This window comes from Thalassophryne amazonica, chromosome 1, assembly GCF_902500255.1.
Source record: "Thalassophryne amazonica chromosome 1, fThaAma1.1, whole genome shotgun sequence".
In the NCBI taxonomy this organism is placed as follows: Eukaryota; Metazoa; Chordata; class Actinopteri; order Batrachoidiformes; family Batrachoididae; genus Thalassophryne; species Thalassophryne amazonica.
The window spans coordinates 149,448,668-149,464,019 of NC_047103.1; the positions used below are offsets into that span (position 1 = coordinate 149,448,668).

General features: G+C 42.2%; 1 protein-coding gene across 1 annotated transcript in view; it reads right to left on the reverse strand.

Moving 5' to 3' along the window:
* Window positions 1-15,352, reverse strand: part of zranb3 (zinc finger, RAN-binding domain containing 3) — a 320,504-nt gene that overhangs the window by 263,844 nt on the left and 41,308 nt on the right. The gene's annotated exons all lie outside the window — the stretch shown is intronic.

Genomic DNA, 15,352 nt, shown 5'->3' on the forward strand with positions numbered 1-15,352 from the left:
GATAGAAGAATAACCAGAATGGCAAACGCTCACCCACTGATCAGCTCCAGGATGATCAAAGACAGTCTGGAGTTACCTATAAGTGCTGTGACAGTTAGAAGACACCTGTGTGAAGCTAATTTATTTGCAAGAATCCCCCGCAAAGGCCCTCTGTTAAATAAAAGACATGTGCAGAAGAGGTTACAATTTGCCAAAGAACACATCAACTGGCCTAAAGAGAAATGGAGGAATATTTTGTGGACTGATGAGAGTAAAATAGTTCTTTTTGGGTCCAAGGGCCATAAACAGTTTGTGAGACAACCCCCAAACTCCAAATTCAAGCCACAGTTCACAGTGAAGACAGTGAAGCATGGTGGTGCAAGCATCATGATATGGGCATGTTTCTCCTACTATGGTGTTGGGCCTATATATCACATACCAGGTATCATGGACCAGTTTGGATATGTCAAAATACTTGAAGAGGTCATCTTGCCTTATGCTGAAGAGGACATGCCCTTGAAATGGGTGTTTGTTTGTACATGTAACGAAAAAATACGATGTATTATTAATAAAATACAGTCTCATTATCTGCACTCGAGGATATCAGACCAGATTTATTTCCCTTCTTGCACATGTTCACATAGTGTGGTACCATTGTGAGGAATTCTTTTGAAATCCAACCAATGGTTTAGGTAGTGTTGTGCTAATCAGACTCATGGACAGACTGAAATAGTGATTCCAATACCCACTCAGAAAATACTTTATTTGTGGGGGCTATAATGCATGATTAATGTCCAGTGAGTACTTATTTTGGCAGGTAGTAATTTATATTACTACCTTCGTATTGGGTATACCTTCGTATACCCAAACGTATCGTGAGGGTCTGCTGTGAACGACTGGCGGAACCCTCTGTCAGCAAGGTCTTCAACTCCTACCTCCGGGAGAGCTTCTCCTAGATCCCGGGGGAGGTTGGAGACATGGAGTCCGAGTGGACCATGTTCTCCACCTCCATTGTCGATGCGGCCGCTCATAGCTATGGTCACAAGGTCTGTGGTGCCTGTCGTGGCGGCAATCCCCGAACCCGGTGGTGGACACCGGAAGTAAGGGATGCCGTCAAGCTGAAGAAGGAGTCCTACTTATCTTTGTTGGTAGGTGGGACCCCAGAGGCAGCTGACAGGTACCGGCAGGCCAAGCGTGCCGCAGCCCGTGCGGTCACAGAGGCAAAAACTCGGGTCTGGGAGGAGTTTGGGGAGGCCATGGAGGAGGACTATCGGACGACCTCGAAGAGATTCTGGCAAACCGTCCGACGCCTCAGAAGGCGGAAGCAGCTCTCCACCCGCACCGTTTACGGTGCGGGTGGGGAGCTGTTGACCCTGACTGGGGATGTTGTCGGGCGGTGGAAGGAGTACTTCGAGGATCTCCTCAATCCCATCGTCACATCTTCCGAAGAGGAGGCAGAGACTGGGGACTCAGAGGCGGACTCATCCATTACCCAGGCAGACGTCACCGAGGTGGTTAGAAAGCTCCTCGGTGGCAGGGCTCCTGGGGTGGATGAAATCCGTCCTGAGTACCTTAAGTCTCTGGATGTTGTGGGACTGTCTTGGCTGACACGCCTCTGCAACATCGCGTGGCGATCGGGGACAGTGCCTCTGGATTGGCAGACCGGGGTGGTGGTCCCTCTGTTTAAGAAGGGGGACCGGAGGGTGTGTTCCAACTATAGGGGGATCACACTCCTCAGCCTCCCCGATAAGGTCTATTCCAGAGTACTGGAAAGGAGAATTCAACAGATGGTCGAACCTCGGATTCAGGAGGAGCAGTGTGGTTTTCGTCCTGGTCGCGGCACACTGAACCACCTCTACACGCTCCATCAGGTGCTTGAGGGTTCATGGGAGTTCGCCCAACCAGTCCACATATGTTTTGTGGATCTGGAGAAGGCGTTCGACCGTGTCCCTTGGGGCACCCTGTGGGGAGTGCTCCAGGAGTACGGGGTCCGGGGTCCTTTGCTAAGGGCTATCCGGTCCCTGTACGACCGCAGCAGGAGCTTGGTTCGCATTGCCGGTAGTAAGTCAAACCTGTTTCCAGTGCACATTGGCCTCCGCTGTGGCTGCCCTTTGTCACCGGTTCTGTTCATTATTTTATGGACAGAATTTCTAGGCGCAGCCAGGGTGTGGAGGGGGTCTGGTTTGGGAACCACAGAATCTCGTCTCTGCTGTTTGTGGACGATGTGGTTCTGTTGGCTTCGTCAAATCAGGACCTTCAGCGTGCACTGGGGTGGTTTGCAGCAGAGTGTGAAGCGTCCGGGATGAAAATCAGCACCTCCAAATCTGAGGCCATGGTTCTCGACCGGAAAAAGGTGCTTTGCCCTCTTCAGGTCGGTGGAGTGTCCTTGCCTCAAGTGGAGGAGTTTAAGTATCTCTGGGTCTTGTTCATGAGTGAGGGACGGATGGAGCGTGAGATCGATAGACGGATCGGTGCAGCGTCTGCCGTGATGAGGTCGCTGTATCGGACCATCGTGGTGAAGAGAGAGCTGAGCAGGGGGGCAAAGCTCTCGATTGACCCATCGATCTACGTTCCGATCCTCACCTATGGTCAGGAGATTTGGAGCTCTGTTATAGTTTATCTTTCCTCCCTTGACCGCAAGATGCGCACGCACGCGCGCGAGCGAACCGTCAAGCAAATGTGGAGATGTCTGGAGTTCTACTTGATGTTGACATGTCCTGTCTCAGGACTTATGTCCTTTTTTGTCCTTTTTTTTTTTTTAACTGTGATGTGAGAGTTTGAGCAGAGAACAAGGAACTAATGCCCGCAGCCAGACTTTTTTTTTCTTTTAATTGTTCACATGTGCGCGCGTGAACGAACGTCCATGAGTGGACTAGAGATGTCCGGACTTTTTACTGGATATTTCTGGCAATCATTCTGCATTTTTTTTCAGCATGTAGTTTTTACTGCATTAAGTGCACGGTATAAAAACAATCCTGCGTGATTTATACTGCGGGAACAATGGAACACAGCAGGAATCATAAATTGGCTTCGAGTCACGCCGGGTAACGCCTCTTTGCCCGGACTTGCGCTGGAACCACTTCCTTTCTGCGTTGAGCACAGGACGCCAAAAAAATTAAACAGGTTTAATTTTTCGGCGCCCGACTTGCTTCCTCCTTTGCGCCCCTTGCGCTGTTGTGGCGCCGAGCTGCATCATCTCAGCACTGAGTTGCTTCCACGCGACGTTGTCATAATGACGCACGGCGCAACTGGGAGCACCCCCGGTATGAAACACACCAACAGTAGACAATTGGCTAGAAATCACCACAGAAATTCATGAGTTAGAGAGACTGACTTTCCTTCTGAGACTGAAAAAAGATGTATAGATGGCCAAATTTGGAAAATGGACATCATACTGGAAGGAATAAAGAACATGGCTGGTGGTTTCACCTCCTCATTTTACCTTTTCTTTGGGATTTAAAAAAGAAGCAATGTAATTGCTGTAATGTAATTGTAAGATAATATGTTTTGTATTCCCTGACTTGAGATGTCAGGTGGCAATATTTGTTGGACTGTGTGTTTGTATTTTGTGCATTTGTCAAAATAAAAATAAAATCTAAGTGATAAAAAATGTCTGCCTCATTTCTTATGAAAGATGTGAAAACGCCAAAAGAAAGCTCTATTTAGATGATATCAAAATAAATAAAATTACAATTTCCTGCTTCCACATATAGAACAAGAGCCACACCAAAAGTGAATAGGTTCTTCCACAACAAATGTATCATCCCTCTACCAAATAGCCTCATTACAGCCAAGTGCAGATTTAGAAATTTGGTGCAACATATTGGCGCATCCACTGCCACATGGAAGTGCTGCAACTGCTGTCAAAAACCCAGGTAGATCAGCTGCCAATCCTCATCTCTAAGCTACGCTTAGATGGAACTGAATCGTCATCATCATGTCAGTGGTTAAAAAAAAAAAAAACCTAACATTGTTTTTCCTTGCATGGACTTTGAGAAGTAATTTTGGGGTGTTGAATCAGAATCTGAGCTCAGATTTCCTCTATCACATCACACTTTTTTGCAATCTGCATGTTCCGGATTGATGGATTATGCAGAAGTTCCTCATTCACTCACGACTTTGACGGCACTAATTGTGCACAAAAGCAGCTTTAAAAGCATACAAGAGCCGTAATATCATCTATGACGCCAAAGAGGTGTGTGAGACTGCAGCTTTTGCTTCAATGCTTGATACGAGAAAAATGTTTCATATCACAAAGCGTGATGAGGTTGGCAAAACTAACACCAGATTTGGATTCAGCGTCCCCCAAATGAACCAAAATCTGTTGAAAAACTCCACGCAAGAAAAATCATGTTGACCGGTGATAATCAGAATAATTGAGAACCTGAACAGAAGCATTTTGTAAAACCTATCAATCAGAATTAAATCAGTGAATCTAATCAGAATTCCACTCTGAATGATTGGTCGTGTAATCCTTTAACAACCCACTAGACAGACAAATGGTAGTGTCCAGACTGCTTTCTACAGCCATCATTTTCTGCAGATACTTATGCCTTGAATAGTGATGAAAGATCAGCAACGTAGTATTGATCTGAATGCATCCCATATGATAGGCCCCTTCTGGGTTTCTATAAGTAACTCCTCATTTGATACAAAACAAGTCCAGTGGTAGCCAAAGATTGCCCACAGACCTAGTCCTAAAGGCATTGCATCAAGTTAGCATCCAGATGTCACAGACCACAAGTACCAGAGCTCTGCAAATTTACACCTTTTCCATTCACCGCTTTCCAGCAAGTTCCTGACTCTACGGTTTTCCAGACATCTATCAACCTCATCGGTCAGGCTCTCATGGACACTAATGTCAATGCAGAGGTAAAGTGGATATGTAGATTATTGTGTCTATTAACAAAATCATGGTGACAAATCAAACCACTGGACATGAGTGACACAACCTTTTTATTGCAGTTAAAAATAAATGTCACTGTATATAAAATATTGAAAAAAAATTCAGAATTCACATCTGGATCCCAAATAGAACACAAATTCACAAAGATCGGGTGAAATAGTGTTAAGTAACGTAGCTAGCGGACAGCTAACCAAGTGTGGCAGAGGTCAACTTTTTCTATTGTAAAACTTTTGTTCCCTAGTTTGACGTGCCATAGTCAGTGTGTTTCAGTCTTTTGTCAAAATGAGCTTTATGAATGTGTCCTGTTACAAAAACGACAGTAAAACGAAGACAAACTGAAGAGTTTGATTTGACTGAACCTCCTTTGAATAGATGAGTTTGAACAACTTTATAAGAAGCCAACAAGCTGCAGCTTTCTACGACACACAACCGAGAACAATGGCTTCAAAGCGAGGCACACTGTTTGGCTTGCATCAAGCTGAAACTGTCCCCATGGAGGAAAATGCAGATACTGTAGATCAACTGTGCCTCTCCCTGCCCAGTGGGGTTGGGCCTATTGTCATGACCTTGCTTATTCATAAACGCTTCCAACGTCATGTCAGACCAAACAGTGCAGTGGAGCAGTTCTGAATACCTCAGACACAGTCTCTCATTATTCTTCCTCCTCCACCCCCACCGTCTCCCCCCATCTCCGCCCCATTTCTCTCTTTCAGCTGAGGAACATGATTAATGTGCACCTTGCCACTGGTGGTTTTTCTAATTGCCAGCACACCGGCCCAGTCAGCGCAATGCGCACACGCATGAGACCAGTATGTGTGCACACAAAGTGCATAGCAAAAAAAAGGGAAAGAAACAAAAGTACACAATATGCACACACAGATGTGAATAAAAGAAAGTGCACAACCATGCAAATGAACGTGTGCATGCACACATACACACACAGGACTACGAGTGTGCACCCACCCACACACAAACAGGCGAGAGGGAGGCTGGCTGGGGCAGGTGCTTGCCATTTCTCAACACATTAATCATCCTCCTTTAAATAACCTGCGTGTCGTCTTGACGGTTTGAGACTGGGAGGATGCTGCAGCGCTGTTGCTTGACGACGGCACGGCCACCGTCGTAGCATCTTTCTAATGTTATCTCTGAAACCCACAAGCCCCAAAGTGTCAGGAAATGGGCCCGGCTGCTTCCAGAGTGGGCTACAATGATTTGATGGCTTTGACCTCAGCACAGTGATCTGTGGTGTGGCCTCGTCTCACCCCAATCGACCAGCCGTGTTAAGGTTCTCTCAACGTTTTGTGCACTATGCTCAGTGGAGAGCGAGAGAGAGGGGAAGGAAAAAAAAGTAGAGTCGGCACAAAATGCTGCGATGCCATTCAAGGCTTCCGTTGTGGGTTCACAGTGCAGCATTACAAAATGCTGTAATTTAACTGTGAAATCAAAAGATAGTAGCCTGTTGCTGAAAACGTTAGGTTACAGTTTTGTTTTTATTCAACTTATTGGAGGAGGCGGTTTTATCCATATGTGTGAAAAATTTGGACAAGTTCCAACGCCAGCACTTTCTATTTAGAGAAATTCACAACTTATTTAAATATCACGCCTACAACTTATGGTGCACGTATGCAGGACATACGAGTCATACGCTGGCATACATCAAAAGTATTAGGTACACCCAAAAGTGTTCAACGCACTCATTGTATTACGACGTACAGTAGTGTGCAGAATAATAGTAGTGCTATGGGACTAAAAAGATTAATCCAGGTTTTGAGTATACTTCTTATTGTTACATGGGAAGCAAGGTACCAGTAGATTCAGTAGATTCTCACAAATCCAACAAGACCAAGCATTCATGATATGCACACTCTTAAGGCTATGAAATTGGGCTATTAGTAAAAAAAAAAAAACGTAGAAAAGGGGGTGTTCACAATAATAGTAGCATCTGCTGTTGACGCTACAAACTCAAAACTGTTATGTTCAAACTGCTTTTTTAGCAATCCTGTGAATCACTAAATTAGTATTTAGTTGTATAACCAGTTATTCATGATTTCTTCACATGTGCGAGGCATTAATTTTGTTGGTTTGGAACCAAGATTTTGCTTGTTTACTAGTGTGCTTGGGGTCATTGTCTTGTTGAAACACCCATTTCAAGGGCATGTCCTCTTCAGCATAAGGCAACATGACCTCTTCAAGTATTTTGACATATCCAAACTGATCCATGATACCTGGTAGGCGATATATAGGCCCAACACCATAGTAGGAGAAACATGCCCATATCATGATGCTTGCACCACCATGCTTCACTGTCTTCACTGTGAACTGTGGCTTGAATTCAGAGTTTGGGGGGTCGTCTCACAAACTGTCTGTGGCCCTTGGACCCAAAAAGAACAATTTTACTCTCATCAGTCCACAAAATATTCCTCCATTTCTCCTTAGGCCAGTTGATGTGTTCTTTGGCAAATTGTAACCTCTTCTGCACATGTCTTTTATTTAACAGAGTGACTTTGCAGGGAATTCTTGCAAATAAAGTAGCTTCACACAGGCATCTTCTGTCACAGCACTTACAGGTAACTCCAGACTGTCTTTGATCATCCTGGATCTGATCAATGGGTGAGCCTTTGCCATTCTGGTTATTCTTCTATCCATTTTGATGGTTGTTTTCAGTTTTCTTCCACGCGTCTCTAGTTTTTTTGTCCATTTTAAAGCACTGGAGATCATTGTAGATGAACAGCCTATAATTTTTTGCACCTGCGTATAAGTTTTCCCCTCTCCAATCAACTTTTTAATCAAACTACGCTGTTCTTCTGGACAATGTCTTGAACGTCCCATTGTCCTCAGGCTTTCAAAGAGAAAAGCATGTTCAACAGGTGCTGGCTTCATCCTTACATAGGGGACACCTGATTCACACCTGTTTGTTCCACAAAATTGACGAACTCACTGACTGAATGCCACACTACTATTATTGTGAACACCCCCTTTTCTACTTTTTTTTTTACTAATAGCCCAATTTCATAGCCTTAAGAGTGTGCATATCATGAATGCTTGGTCTTGTTGGATTTGTGAGAATCTACTGAATCTACTGGTACCTTGTTTCCCACGTAACAATAAGAAATATACTCAAAACCTGGATTAATCTTTTTAGTAACATAGCACTACTATTATTCTGAACACTACTGTATAATCAGCGGGCCTCAACATTCTCAAGCTGACGCAACACTTACCCATAACTTAATAGACGTACGCCCACGTATGCCCGGCCTTTTTAATATGGTCGGCATACGCTGGCTAAATCGTGAAGGTGTGACAGGGGTGTTACATGTAAGTTTCTTGTTCAGCATGTTGTCTTAATCTGGTTACCCTGCACGCTGTCAAAGTAGCGAAGCAGGGTATTGTTTTCACTGACATATGTTTTCCTGTTGACAAAACAGCTTAAAACAGCTGGACAAATTTCCTGAAAATTGGGTTATATTATTGGATAGAGGTAATTAGACTTTGGAGGAGTTTGGTCAAAGGTCAAGGAAAACGTAGTTCGAAAAACACTTTTTTTTTTATACATCTCAACAACCAAGAAGCAGAGACAGATGATCTAAAGCATATACTGATCAGCAAAATATTTGTGATTGATTAGTTTGAATGATTTCATAATGAAGTCCCACAGAAGTCATATGATGGTCATACATAGTCAAAAGCACCATTACAGATGTATGGATTTTTACTTGTACATTTACATCGTGGTGTGAAGTGTGTGCAGCTCTCTGCTGCTTTTTATTAATATTGGAATATTGCCGACAGCGTAAACATAATCTCCAGTATAAATTGCAGTATGCTCTAGATTTGAAAATCTGATGTAAATGTACAGTGTCGTTGCTGAGATAATTAAATTCAACATATTATGGCCCAATGTTGGCTGCTGCATATATTGTAATTTCTCATGCAGGGATGAACTTTTAACAAGGAGTCTGTATAGGGCCTGAAAATAATTTACAATTCTAACCTGGTGTTGAGAAGTCCAAAGTATTTTGTGGAACAAATCTCTGTAGTCTGTGCATTATCAACAATATTTATGAGACAATATAAATGGGGTGTAAATATATACGAGTATGTGTGTAATGTGGATGAAGAATAAACTCAATTTCTGAAATGGATTTCTCACAGTAATTTGACAATCACACGGAGAGACAACACAGTCTGCTTATTGATCTCCTCCCACATCAGCCGAGTAGGCCTTATTCAATAAAATCACACTCAGCCGCTTGTATTAATATTTTGGGAAAATTAAAGGAGACCAGAAGGAGGTTATCTGCCTTCAAGCTGAACATCACAGTCGACACCTTTGTGGAGGCAATCGAGAGATTTAAATGGATATACTTTCATTTCAGTTTGACATTTACAGTATCTGGGCAGACTGCATTTTACAGATAGAAAATAGTGGTTGATTTCCTGTTTTAGAACAGCTGAATGTGTACAAATGTCAGCAATCAACTGAAAAACTTCACCCAACTTTCGATTGAGGAGGAAAAAAAAAAAAACAGCAGCAGCAGCAATCAACCACATCTCATGGGTTTTTATTGCTGTACTGAACCACAACTTTCCCACATTAGCCCTCATCTAACTCCATAAAACCCACTCGCCCTCGTACACAGACGCATACAGCAGGCTCCATCAGTATTTGAATTGCAACAACATTTGATGCTTTGGATTGGTGCTCCAATGCTCTGGATGTGAAAAGACACAATGACTGTGAGATTTATAGGAAAAATCCACCCACTGATACTCCCACACTGAGATATCCAACATCAATATCATGTTCAGTGCAATGCAGGAGTTATTTCATAATGAAAGGCTGCCATTTAGCTTGTTCTTTCAGCCTGACTCACACTTCAGGTAGCGATATCCTACATTTCTCATAACTGGTAAGCCCTTTCTTGATAAGCCAACGCAAAGTGCAGATGAAATTCTTTCTGGTCTTTACAGCCTATTTGTGACTACTGAATATCACTGAAACCCTGGCTGGCTGTTGGTGGGTGCAGTGGTGCAACCTTGGAACACCTCTGGGAGAAAGGGTGGTAATTGTTATGGCCTAGATCAAAAATAATGAAGCCTAACTGCTGATTTGCATTGCATTTGTCATGAACAAGCCATTATTTTATTTGGCACCAGCCAGATTTATCTGTGAGTTGCCTATAGTCTCTTTGACAGGTACTGAAAATTTCATGGAAAAATTCTGCATGGTTCCAGAGATATGCAAGAAATTTACCCCAAAAAATAGCACTTTTCATCAATTTTGTGTGACACTGATATTTAGCAGGTATTGTAGATTTACGTCGACGCTATCTGGCTATAACCGCCCGCTGTGCGAAAACAAGTGACGTCATAGCGCGCAGCCCAAGAACTGTCCGCAGAGGGGGGAGGGAACTGTTTGCAGAGGAAAAGATGAAAAGGCAAGAAGTGTGTTTTGTGCCAATATGGATATTCCGGATAATTTTCTCATGGATAATACGACAATGAACAGCAGCTAAAGCAGCCAGCTTGATGAGGACACGCTGCCGAATTTGGAGAGCAGCGCGCGCCACCCGACACGACAAAGTTAAGTGGGCCAACTTTTTATGTACGCGTTACGTGTTGTGTATCTCAGTAAAAAGTGATAATAATGCAAATAACATGCTGCTGTCGTGCGGTATGCATTTTTCTGAGTCCCTCCGTCCATGCCGTCGCCCGCAATGACAGCTATTCGCCCGAGCTAGCTGTCATTTTGGGCGACTGGGCATGGACGTCGGGCCTCTTGAAAATGCATACCGCCCTCCAAAAGCATGTCATTGTATTATTATCATTTAAAGTTGAGTGTTAATGAAATAACATTGTATTTTGTCAGTTTGTGTTTCATACTAACACACAGTAATACATTTTTGTAAAGGTAGAAATGTCATTTCCTAGAAAAAATTCATGTTTTTTAGTACAACTGTCACAAGCGTAACGCTGAGAATAAGTCCTTCATTTACTTGTGTCAAAACCTTAGCTATATCTCCTACTCTGCTTCAACAGAATAATTATATTACTTGTTCAATAATACCAGGAACTAATGGACAGAGTTTCTTTGTTTCAGGCTTCTGCAGACTAAAGAAGATGCCTCCAACTGTTGTCGCAAGCGTTACACTCTAGCACATTATAGTATACAACCCCTGGCAATAATTATGGAATCACCGGCCTCGGAGGATGTTCATTCAGTTGTTTAATTTTGTAGAAAAAAAAGCAGATCACAGACATGACACAAAACTAAAGTCATTTCAAATGGCAACTTTCTGGCTTTAAGAAACACTATAAGAAATCAGGAAAAATAATTGTGGCAGTCAGTAACTGTTACTTTTTTAGACCAAGCAGAGGGAAAAAAATATGGACTCCCTCAATTCTGAGGAATAAATTATGGAATCACCCTGTAAATTTTCATCCCCAAAACTAACACCTGCATCAAATCAGATCTGCTCATTAGTCTGCATCTAAAAAGGGGTGATCACACCTTGGAGAGCTGTTGCACCAAGTGGACTGACATGAATCATGGCTCCAACACGAAAGATGTCAATTGAAACAAAGGAGAAGATTATCAAACTCTTAAAAAGAGGGTAAATCATCACGCAATGTTGCAAAAGATGTTGGTTCACAGTCAGCTGTGTCTAAACTCTGGACCAAATACAAACAACATGGGAAGGTTGTTAAAGGCAAACATACTGGTAGACCAAGGAAGACATCAAAGCGTCAAGACAGAAAACTTAAAGCAATAGGTCTCAAAAATCAAAAATGCACAACAACACAAATGAGGAACGAATGGGAGGAAACTGGAGGAAACTGGAGTCAACGTCTGTGACCGAACTGTAAGAAACCGCCTAAAGGAAATGGGATTTGCATACAGAAAAGCTAAACGAAAGCCATCATTAACACCTAAACAGAAAAAAAACAAGGTTACAATGGGCTAAGGAAAAGGAATCGTGGACTGTGGATGACTGGATGAAAGTCATATTCAGTGATGAATCTCGAATCTGCATTGGGCAAGGTGATGATGCTGGAACTTTTGTTTGGTGCCGTTCCAATGAGATTTCTAAAGATGACTGCCTGAAGAGAACACGTAAATTTCCACAGTCATTGATGATATGGGGCTGCATGTCAGGTAAAGGCACTGGGGAGATGGCTGTCATTACATCATCAATAAATGCACAAGTTTACGTTGATATTTTGGACACTTTTCTTATCCCATCAATTGAAAGGATGTTTGGGGATGATGACATCATTTTTCAAGATGATAATGCATCTTACCGTAGAGCAAAAACTGTGAAAACATTCCTTGCAAAAAGACACATAGGGTCAATGTCATGGCCTGCAAATAGTCCGGATCTTAATCCAATTGAAAATCTTGGAAGTTGAAGAAAATGGTCCATGACAAGGCTCCAACCTGCAAAGCTGATCTGGCAACAGCAATCAGAGATAGTTGGAGCCAGATTGATGAGGAGTACTGTTTGTCACTCATTAAGTCCATGCCTCAGAGACTGCAAGCTGTTATAAAAGCCAGAGATGGTGCAACAAAATACTAGTGATGTGTTTGAGCGGTCTTTTGTTTTTCATGATTCCATAATTTTTTCCTCAGAATTGAGTGATTCCCTATTTTTTTCCCTCTGCTCGGTCTAAAAAAGTAACCGTTACTGACTGCCACAAGTATTTTTCCTGATTTCTTATAGTGTTTCTTAAAGCCAGAAAGTTGCCATTTGAAATGACTTTAGTTTTGTGTCATGTCTGTGATCTGCTTTTTTCTACAAAATTATAAAACTGAATGAACATCCTCCAAGGCCGGTGATTCCATAATTTTTGCCAGGGGTTGTATATATATGATAAAAAAAAAGAGACCACTTTTAAATTTTGATGGTTATGTCACACTTTGGCTTAATTATTTTTGAACTAGGCCTTATCACCCCTACATGAAGTACAACTCAGATTCTGGTGAAATTTTGCTTGGCCCGAGTTTCCCAGAAGATACACAGTTTACTTGAACCTAGATTTCATGTTTCTCTGCTGCAAAGTTGTCACTGGAAAAGCAACAGTTAAAACTTTCTGCAAGAAAAGGCACTCAAATCACAGCCACTGAAGCTTGTAACCCCATCAGCATTGTCATGGGTCCCTTGGTGGCTTCCCTTACTTGTTTCCTTCTTGCACAGTCATTGAATTTTGAAGTTGACCTGCTCATAGCAGAATTACCATCAAGTAATATTGATATGAATAACCTTCAAGTCATATAGAAAGCCTTGGACATGTTCTTGTATGTATCTTGACTTGTGCCATCACAACTGACGGTAAAACCAGACGACTGATTGTATGTATTTTTTTAAATACCATGTTGAAAAAAGTATTTTCACACTGAGAATAAACATTAAAAACACCATATTGTGGATACGAAAAAAATTGTTTTACATGTTCATTTGATATCATAAATAGAGCACTCATATAGCACAAACCTCTGCCATGAGTTTCCAAATGCACAAAATTTATTAAATTAGAAGTGATCAATTGTCAGGAGTATGTATTTAGTTTATGCACTTGAATCAAAGTTTTTTGTGGGGGTGTCAGGATTTTTTTCCCCAACTTTTTCAGTTTCTGAATGCATTTTCAAATACCTTTCACAGAACATTATCTCTGCTATGCACAATTTATCATTGCTTTGTGGCTCTTGGGTTCCGACTGATAACTGGAATATAGACAAACAGGCATATATTTTTTTGTAATTTTACTCAGGAATGAGTGAGCAGAACGCTGACGCTGACTCACAAATCTGGCAACTTGCTTCCGACGGACTGTTTGCTGTTGTGACGCTCTTCTAATCTCTACACGGTTGTATTCGTAGTGCATCTACTGTGAATCTTATTTAACTACAGTCCTCCTGTTGCGAATCGCTAGCGATTAGCTTTCACTAGTGGTTAGCTTGCGTTAGCTAGGTCGACTCCCCCCCGTTTCTTTCATTACTGTTTTTACAAGTCTAATACTTCTGTTAGTTTTTCAGTGTAACTTCTGTGAATTTTAGCTTACTATTTTACTCCTGTGTAAATCTTAGGGCCCCTTCACACATAGTGTGAATATGTACAACTCAGGGAAACTCCCGCTGGATCAGCTCGTGTGAGCACACCACGAAACATCGTGCCGATGGGCAGGCGTGCATGATGCCAGTGCGACGGTGCCAGCAGCTGCGCAATGTGAAGAAAACAGAAATAAAAATTTTAAAAATACATGTTGCAATGGTTTCGTGCACGTGGGAATAACAGTGAGAGCAGCAGTGCGATGTGTAACGACATCACGCAGCTGCTCTGACAATAAAAAAAATAAAAAAATACATGTCACCCACAGGATCTGAACCTGTGCTTTCCAAAAGCTCTCGTTGCCAGTCAGAAACTTTCCACTGAGGTACTGTCGCTGGCCTGTGAAAGGTGCAGGAAACTGCCTGATATTAGAAAGGACTTGGACGTATTAAAAAATAAATAAAATCACACATCATATAAAAACATTGCATAATACCGAATCCCTCTTATCAAGCGAGCAATACAAATATGATCCGTCTGTTCCTCTGTAGATGACCCATGGTCACAGACGTACAGTCGTGAAATTACATGAATGAGAAGCAGCTAATTATTTTACTCGAGTAAATCTTAGCAGTTGTTTTCTGTTAGTTTTTTTTTTCCACTCCCCTCCTCCCCCTTAAATGAGGCCTGCCCACCAGCATACACATTAAGTCACATCCCTCCTGATGCAAAGCAACGCAGGGGTGTTGCTCTTATTTATAAATCTAGGTTTAGCTTATTAGCTGTTGAGGGTCACAAATATAACTCGTTTGAATATCCGAATCTCTGCTCAGTCCATGATGCTACGTATTGCCAAGGTCAGAAGAATAAAAATCAGCCATATTACTCTGTCACTGTATATAGGCCCCCTGGCCCATACTCTGAATACTTAGGTGAATTTGGTGTGTTCATCTCTAACTTGTCAACTAGTGCAGATAACATTCTAATTACTGGTGATTATTGGTGACTTTAACATTCATATAAATCACTTATGGAAATTGTGGATGCATTAGGATTTCAGTAATGCATTCAGGACTCGACGCACATTAATGAAAATACCCTGGATTTGGTTCTTGCACGTTGTATTGCTGTCATGAATACTGACATCATGACTCTTGCATCGGTGGTCTCTAATCACTCATTTATTAGGTTTACAGCCTCGCTGCCATGTTTAGTGGAACAAAAATCTTATTTATCACTGATGCATCAACTCCTCACGTATGACTGAACTCGAAGCCTGCCTGATATCTTAGCTTCACATTTGGAAAATGCCCAATCAGTAGATAGCCTTGTGGATAGTTTAAACTCAGGGCTCAAAACTACACTCAACATGATTGCGCCACCTTTATTAACCCCCCCCCCCCCCCCCCCCCCAAAA